General features: G+C 38.3%; 1 long non-coding RNA gene across 1 annotated transcript in view; it reads left to right on the forward strand.

The window, feature by feature from the left end:
• Window positions 1-8,968, forward strand: part of LOC134448991 (uncharacterized) — a 28,147-nt gene extending 19,179 nt beyond the window's left edge. Inside the window, exons 6-10 of the long non-coding RNA XR_010034900.1 lie at window positions 6,185-6,239; window positions 6,432-6,476; window positions 6,854-6,908; window positions 8,031-8,053; window positions 8,576-8,968. This is a non-coding gene — a long non-coding RNA (uncharacterized LOC134448991). The remainder of the gene's footprint in view (window positions 1-6,184; window positions 6,240-6,431; window positions 6,477-6,853; window positions 6,909-8,030; window positions 8,054-8,575) is intronic.
• The last annotated feature ends 267 nt before the right edge of the window (window positions 8,969-9,235 follow it).

A 9,235-nucleotide genomic window follows, 5' to 3' on the forward strand; every position in this document is an offset into this window, starting at 1 on the left:
TCTTCTCCCTTCTCTTTTTGTCTTTCCCCTTTTTTTGGTTTTTTTTTGGTTTTTTGTTGCGGTTTTCCCTTTCTTCTTTTTTCCCCTTTTTTTTTTCTCTTTTTTTTAAGGGGGCATAAGGGGAGAACCCCTTTTAATTAAAGGGGAAAAGGGTTTTGGGGGGTTTCTTTGCCCCAAAAAATTTTTCAAAATATCCAAATAAAACCCCTATATTTTATAAATTCTGATTTTTGGGAATAAAATAAGGGAAATTAAAAAAGGCCCCCATGAAATATAAATGGGAAAATTCATTTTAAATTTTTTTAATTAAAAAAAAAACCATTTATTTTTTAAAAATGTTTGGGGGGTAAAATTTTAAAAAATATTTTATTAAAAAAATTTAAAAATTTATTTTTAAAATATATTTGTTCCCATTTTTAAAAGGGGCCCTAAAGTGGGGAAAAAATTTTAATTACAGTCAAAAGAAATTTAAAAGCAAACAATTTTTAAAGGAAATCAAAACAAATTAATAAGAAAAAATTTTTTTTAAAAAAATTATTTTATTTTCTGACCTAACAAAAAATCAACCAAATTTTGGGAAAAATTTTTCCTAAAAAACTGCCATTTGGTAAAAATTTTCAAGGGTTTAAAAGCCCATAATTTACCTGAAAAAAAAAAATTTTAAAAATTTTAAAAGGTTGTAACTTAAAAGGGGAAACCATTTTTTAAATTTTTAAAAAACTTTTGGCCTTTTATATAAATTTCCCCCATTTGGGTTGTCCCCTTTAATAACCTTTTTTTCCAAATTTTTCTTAAAATTTTCCAAAATTTTTTAATTAAAAAAACTTTAATTTTTTTAAATTATTTGATTTTCAAAAAAAAAAAAATTAATTTTTTGTATAAACCCCCTTTAAAAATTTTAAAAAAACCCCCCTTTAAGTACAAAAAACCCCCAAAAAAATTCTACCCTTTATTTTTTTCATCTGTCCTTTTTTCCCCTTTTTTTCCCTTTTTTTCTTTTTTCCACCTTTTTTTTTTTTTTTTCACCGGGTTTTTTACCCTCCCCCTTTCCCTTTTTTCTTTTTTTAATTTACTGTTCGTTGCCCCCCCCCCCCCCCCCCTTTTTCTTTTTTTCTCCTTTTTTTTCTTTCCCCTTTTTTTTCTTCCCCCCCCCCCCCTTCTCTTTAAAAACTAAAAATAAAGGAACTTGGGAAAAAAATTTAAAACCTGCAAAGCATTTAGTCTTGGGGGGCCCCCGGGGGGGGGGATTTTTGTTTTTTGGGGGGGGGTTTTTTTGGGGGGGGTTTTTTTTGGGGTTTTGGGGGTTTTTTTTTTTTTTGGGGTTTTTTTTTGGGTTTTTTTCTAAAAAAAACCCCAAACATGCGGTCATTTTTTTGGGTTTGGGATTTTTTTAAAAAAAAAAAATTAAAAACCCCGCCCCCACCAAAACCAAAAAAACCCCCAAAAAAACAAAAACCCCAATTTTAAAAAACCCCACAAACCCCAAAATTTTAAAAATCCCCCCCCCCCTTTTCTTTTCCCCCCCCCCCTTTCCCCCTCCTTCCCCACCTCTTTTTTTTCCCCCCTTTCCCCCCTCCTTCCCCCTTTTCCCCCTTTTTCCCCAAACTTTTTAGTTTTTTCTCTGGGGGTTTTTTCCTTACTTCTTTTTTTTCCGCCCCGGGAAAAAAATGTTCGGCCCTTGGTCTTTTCCTCCTTTTTCTCTTTAAAAAAATTTTATCTTTAAACCGATCTCTTTCTTCCCTTCCCTTTTCCCCCCCTTTTTTTCTCTCCCCTTTTTTTCTTTCCCAGTTTTTCTTGGGTTTTTTTTTTTTTTGTTTTTTGTTCATTTAACTTCCCTTGTCTCGGGGAAAAATGTTGGTTGGGGGGGGGGGGGGGGGGGGGGGGGGGGGGGAGAAACCCCCCCAAAAGGGGGGGGAGGCGGGAAAGGGAAAAACAAAAAAAAGAAAGGGGAAAAAAAAAACAAAAAAAAAACAAACCCAAAAAAAACACACCAAACCCAAACCAAAAAAAACAACACCCCCAAAAAAAAACAAAGGGGCCCAAAAAAAAAGCAAAAACCCCCCCCCCCTTCAAAAATTTTCTTTTCTTAAAAATTAATTTTGAAAAACAAATCCCCAAACCCCAAACAAGTGGGGAAAATTAAAGAATTTTTAAAAAATTTTTAAAAATCCTCCCCAAAAAAAAAAAAAAACAATAAAAAAGTTAAACCCCCTTTTTAAAACAATAAAAGGGAAAAAAAATTTAATTTCCCCAAAACGAATTTCTCCCCTCTCTCTCTCTCTCTCTCTCTCTCTCTCTCTCTCTCTCCCTCTCTCTCTCTCTCTCTCCCACACTCTCTCTGAAAGACCAATTCCCCAAGCCAAACATATGGTAGTGCTTTTCTGACTGGGTAATTTCTCATTACATTCATTTATTTAGTCCATGGCCCCTGAAAAGCAGAAGGGAAAAAAGTGTTACGCAACGCAAGTGTGGATAAAACGATTATTCCTCAACTGAAAATGCAATAAGCGAAATAAATAAATAAATAAATAAATTACGGCAAGTGAGGAAGGCCAGATGCTCATGATGTCTTCCGTTCTTCCTGTCTCTGTCTCCGTCTCCAACTTTTTTTGCTTCTCTTAGTTTTTGTCTGGTGTCTGTTTTTTTTTGCTTTTTTGTTCGTTTGTTCATATTGAACTCCTCAAATTGTCTCTGCAGGATGCACTGAGTTAGAGATTGAGAGAGAGAGAGAGAGATAGAGATAGAGAGATTGAGAGAGAGAGAGAGAGAGAGAGAGAGGGAGAGAGAGAGAGAGAGAGCGCACGGCAGAGAGGGAGAGAGAGAGAGCGCAAGAGAGAGAGAGAGCGCAAGAGGGAGAGAGCGTGAGAGAGAGAGAGAGAGAGAGAGAGAGAGATTGAACAAATTGGGAAAAAATTGAGGCTACTGTCAAATCTAAAACATCACCACCCTGATGACGCAAATTTTAGAAAGGACTATCACGGCACACTCAAACATTACAAATGGCTGCTGAGAAAGAAAAAGCAAAACTACACCAACACAACCCTTGACAAAATTGAAGAATCTTTAAATACTAATCAATTCTGGGAGGTGTGGAATGGTTTGAGTAAAACAAAGTCCCCAGACTTACCAATACAAGATGGTGAAATCTGGAAAGCACATTTTGAAACTCTGTTCAAAGAGATCCCTCCCCATGAACTACATTCAAATTACAAAACAATCAGAGAAAAGTTAATATCCTTTGAAAACACAATTAAAGATAGCCAAAATCCTCTAGACTTCCCAATAACTGAATTTGAACTCGAATGCAAAATTAAACATCTAAAAGCGAATAAATCTTGTGGCCCCGATAACATTAGAGGAGAAATGATTAAAAACAGCACTACTGAGCTGCAAAGGGCCATACTCAAAAAAAAAAAAAAAAAAAACTATTCAACACCATCCTAACCTCTGGCTGCTATCCTGATATCTGGAGCAAAGGGTATATTACACCCATACATAAAAACGGCGATAAATTGGACCCCAATAATTTCAGAGGCATTTGCGTTAACAGTAGTCTAGGGAAGGTGTTTAGCAGTATCCTTAATGACCGGTTTGCAGCCTTCCTTAAAGAGCACAATGTCCTCAGCAAAAGCCAAATAGGCTTCCTCCCAAACTTCCGCACTACACACAAAAAAATACTGGGTTATTTTTTTTACCCAAATACTGGTTTATGACAATTTTACTACTTATTGGGTTTTTTATACCCACACTGGGTAATTTGATAGAAACGTGCTGGGTTATATGTTTACCCAATTATTGGTGTGTGGTCGTTTGACCATATACTGGGTTATGCTAACCATTGATGAGTTATTATACCCAATCACTGGGTTTATCATAACATTTGAAATCAGAGCCAGCCAACGGACTTTTTCCTGGAAGTCAACTGAACTGAGGAAACCTTCAACAACAAGGAAAGGTTTGTAATGAATTAAACTAATATGTGTGCTGTCTAAGTAGTAAACTTGATATAAGGGTAAAAATGGACAAGGCGCCACCATTTAGACAGTGTTTCTCATTATCACAAGATTTTAACCACCACGGTCTCGAAGTGATTAGCACGTTCAAACACGCTACGTTGACCTAATAGGTAGCGTCAGATATTATTCGATTACTTCCTATCCTAGTTACATATAGCCTAATTGCAGTAAACATCTGACTTCTCTTTTTCATTTATAAAACACGGTGGAAACGGTGGCCGAGCTGTGGGCGAGGCTAGCAGCAGCTTTCAAGCTTACAAAAAACTAGCTACAGTACTATCAGCAAGCTAGCTCTAGTTAGATATGAGTCTAGCTAGCATGCTCTAACTGTAGTAATTGAAGCAGAAAGTGAAGTATTTTATTCTTAACATCCCCTGCCGTTGTGCTGTACTTGTTAGATTTGTTTGCAGCCCGTGTCTGAATGAGAGACAACTAGGGGTGTCGGGTGATGGGACATAACTAAACCGAAGCCTTTCATTTTGACGTTCGTAATTACATTCTGCAACTTGACATTGTTTAGCGATTACGTGCAGCTGGCTGTCAGTTAGTTGCAGATAGCTTGGTTTAGTGCTGGTAGGAAACGCCAAACTTAGTGAGCTCACGGGGAGAGTGCCTCCGCAGTAAATTCTACAACTTGTCAAGGCACTTTGTAAAATGATTTCCCCTCGCGGCTTGTCTGCTCCTCTAGTCCGGCGACGTCTAGTGGGCTACCTCTAGCCGGTGAGTGGCACTGGCTAATCGTTTGTGGCTAGAGCGTAGGCAATTATTTTATCAAGGGCATCCTGATGTATGCTCTGCTCACTGGAGCTTTACGGGTGTTTTCTTGTTGCTGCGCTGCTCTGTCACCTCACCCGGCCGCCCTGTGCGTCTGGGGTCGAGTTTGGGATGGGATAGAACTATGTGACGTCGGTCTGGACCATCCCAGCATAGCCTACTGAGGCTATCCCTCTGAATATGTGTGTCTCGTTATTGCTTGTGCATGTGTTAAGATCCTTTACTATGCTTTATGCTTCACCCGAACAGTTTTGAGTATGCACTAACTGTATTAATTAATCACCAGGTTAACCAGAGACCGCACTGGCGTCCGGATCCTTTGTAAGCTGATCACGTTATGTCCGTCCTGTGCTAAGGTATGTGCAAAACATTCTATATTGTAGCATTATTCACCAGGCGCTTCAGAGGATGCCATAAATGCAATTGTTTTTGAATTAGGCTCTTTTAAAAAGCCACGGTGGTCACTCACTAACAGTTTCAGCGCGAGACTTTCTGCATTATGTTTAATAGGGGAATAACTGTCCACATTGTCAGAAGCCCGAACAAATTAACTGCAGATAACTAGTTCTAATGCAGATATGCAATGGTCACCTCTCCACATCAACACTGACACTTTCAACTGGCTAAAGATATTTGTTTCTGTGTGATTTGATATATAGATGCTGCCAAACCAAGGCATTGCTTGGAAAGAAATTATTTCTTATGTGTTGCCTTTTTTGTCCTAGACTGGAAGTGACTGAAAGACAACACAGATGCATTCTTTCAGCAAGGTTAGTATTGCTGCTTCTCAATATGTGTAGCCTGCCATTGTTGTAGCCATACCCCATAAAGCCAAAACAATGATCACATGCATGCATTTATTATGATTGTAGATTGGAACTTAACACCTCAATCTCTAGCTTCTTGCTATACATGGGTTCTGAGTGTTTATCAATATGATGTTATGAAGAGGGCAAGACAGTGGCAGCCAACCACGTGAGCTAATTTTTTTGACCGACAGCGCTTTCCAACAATCAGATGTTGAGTTGTGCACAGTTAGCTTTGCGCAGTCAGGTTATAAACATATTAGAACCCATGTATAAAGAAGAGATTAAAGCACCAGCACAGTTGGGATACTGTATGATATTGATAAAGCATTTGCTTAGCCTTCAGACCCATGTAATTAATGCCTGTTTCCTTTATAGAACAGGAAGTAACATTCAGTAATACCTTGAGCAGCATTTGCTAACTCTCTCTCTCTCTCTCCTGTCTCTCTTCTCTGTCTCTCTCTCTCTCCTCTCTCTCCTCTGTCTCTCTTCTCTCTCTCTCTCTCTCCTCTCTCCTCTCTCTCTCTCTCTCTCCTTTCTCTCTCTCCTCCTCATCTCCTCTCCTCTCCTCCTGTACTTATTTCTAAGGTGACCAAAATCTGTTTCACTCTGCAGCACTTGTCCTGGAGGTTTTGTAGACAGAGTGAGTATCTGGATACTTCAATATACAGCCATGGAAAAAGACAATATTTTCTTTAGAAATTTGGAGAAAAATGTATTTGCCAGTTTTTATAGAATGAAATAGCAATGTTTTGTTTTACTCAACACACACCACCTATCTATGACGAGGTGCAGCTTGGAAATTATTTCTAATGTGTTGCCTTTTTTGTCCTAGACTGGAAGTGACTGAAAGAAAACGGAGACTCATTCTTTCAGCAAGGTTAGTATTGCTGCTTCTCAATATGGTTTGCCTGCCATTAATGTAGCCATACCCCATAAAGCCAAAATAATGATCACATGCATGTATTTATTAGGAATGTAGATTGGAACTTAACAGAACACCTCCATCTCTAACTTCTTGCTATTAAGAAAAATATTAAAGCACCAGCACAGTTGGGATACTGCATGATATTGATAAAGCATTTGCTTAGCCTTCAGGCCCATGTAATTAATGGGTCCGTTTCCTTTTATATAGCAGAAAGTAACATTCACAAATACCTTGAGCAACACTCGCTAAACTCACTCTCTCTCTCTCTCTCTCTCCTGTCTCTCTCTCCTCTCCTCTCTCTCTCTCTCTCATATTTCCTTATTTCTAAGGTGACCAAAATCTGTTTCGCTCTGCAGCACTTGTCCCGGAGGCTTTGTAGACAGAGTGAGTATCTGGATACTTTCAATATACACATGCCGTGGAAAAAATGACAATATTTTCTTTAGAAATTTGGAGAAAATGTATTTGCCAGTTCATAGAATGAAATAGCAATGTTTGTTTTACTCAAACACACACCTATCTATGACCGAGGTGTTCCTCCACGGTTCGTCCCCCTCGGGGCGCGAACCTGCCACCTCGTCAACTCATCTGGTTTGGCAATGGGAGGCACAATACAAGACTGCTGAGCTAAAGGACCGGTCAGCTACCCCACAGTTACCGCACTGTATTGAGGCTTTGGGAGAGAGGTTTTTACTAAAGTTCCTGTAACGGAGGCTAACTAGCACAGAGTTGGCGTGGAACGTTGGTAAACCTCCTTCCGATAGCCTCATACAGTCTCGTGCCGTTTGGCCGAGAGACTAGTCTCTTGGCCCAGCGGTATCGTACTGTGTCTCCCATTGCCGAACCGTTGTAGTTGACTAGGATGCAGGTTCGATCCCCGAGGGGGGTGAACAGGTGCAAGATGACCTCCGTCACAGTGGTGCCGTGACCCGGATGGGAGTGAGGTTTAAGGGGGAGAGTGTAACGGAGGCTAACTAGCACAGAGTTGGCGTGGAACATAGGTAAATCTCCCTCTGAAAAACTGAACATTTTCAAGTGGTCTCAGATTTTTTTCACATGTGTATACTATTTATTTACATGACTATGAATTAGTCATATTCTTTTAACATACAAGTATAGGGTCGGGGAAAAAGGTTTATTTCGTTCAGTGATAATCTCCCACATATGTTCATGAAAGGTTAATTTTTAGTTCATTAACTTGAATTGAAAACACAGTTCAGGGACACCAATAATCTCCATGTTTCTGGCAGTCAGGGGTAAGTAATGGGGGGGATGAATAACAGCTATACTCCTCCATCTGCCTCCTGCCCGAACATGGTCCAAAAAAGAGTGTGCCTGGACATCTCAAGTTCATGTGCTGGATCAAAAACTTCAAAATTAACATAAATAACAAAGGTCTGAGCAGTGACGGACACTTGCATGTCAACAAGCATCTTTTATGAAAGATTCATCTAATGTATTTCAACATGAGTAATTTGTTTTTCTTACTTTTTTCTATGGTTGTAGGTGACTGAACGAAAACCTAAATGGTAAGCCTCTGTTTCTCTTTTGAATATGTGTACCATTCATGCTTCCTTAAGACAGTAGGTCTACAAGTTACTATATATTTTGTACAAAGGAGAAAGAATCTGGTGCCACACGGATGTCTATTTTCTGTTATTTATATTTTCAGTGCAGTAAGACTAACGTCTCGCCATGTGTCTTCAGAGGACGAAGACGCATGTCGAAACGTTAGTCTTACTGCACTGAAAAAATAAATAACAGAAAATAGAGATTCTTTTTCCTTTGTACTTATTATTTAGTCCTGCTCTGGTTGCACCGGAGTGTTAATTTAGAAGCACAGAGTGCGTATCTCCTTTGTTTTTACTACATATTTTGTCAGATTGGGTTGAACTGGAAACGTCATTTACATGTTTGTATTTTACACATTGCATGAATATTGGATTCACAACTCTTTTGAGTTTATAGCTACCTGTGTCCTGCAATGTCTTCAGATTATAGCTTTTAATGTGTAACTGAATGCTACGTTGCCTGTCTTTCTTTTCATTCAGAGAAATAGGAACAACATGTTTAGAAGATGAAGTGTGGAAGCCTCGGCAGCTTCAGTATGCTGTGTACCTCATCTTGAACTCTTTCACATGGTGATTCCTACACATAATTGCACACTGTATGTGTTTAGCTATCCTATCTTACAAAGACTTATGCCAACACTGTATCTGCCTTTCCTCAATACAATGTAAAAAGTGCTGCATAGACCATTTAGAGAAGCAATGTCTCGTGACTTTTACTGTATGTTTATTTTTGAGCAAGTGTCATTTGTTTTGTAAAATATCTTTGCAGATTTTCTTTTCATGCCTGGACACTTTTTTTTATTTCAAATATTGCTTTGAATTGATGCAAATTGAAGAACGTGAATCCCTGGTAATAAAGGAAGGTTGACCAGAAAATAATTTATCTCTCCATTGATTCATTATGCTTTGATGTGTTTTCGTATAATGTCATTGAATTATCACATATGTTAACATGTATACAATAATGTATACAAATTATTTAAAACATTAATAGTGATCAGATTGGTTCTATTTGAGCAATGGTTAGCAGTAAGTATTTAAAATGGTCAAATGTGTTGCATATTGTTAAAGTGATATGTAACCATTTCTGGAAATAGGCAGATTTTTACACATCCCCTTGAGTAATTGAACCTTACTTTT

The sequence above is a fragment of the Engraulis encrasicolus genome, chromosome 1, assembly GCF_034702125.1.
Source record: "Engraulis encrasicolus isolate BLACKSEA-1 chromosome 1, IST_EnEncr_1.0, whole genome shotgun sequence".
Taxonomy (NCBI): Eukaryota; Metazoa; Chordata; class Actinopteri; order Clupeiformes; family Engraulidae; genus Engraulis; species Engraulis encrasicolus.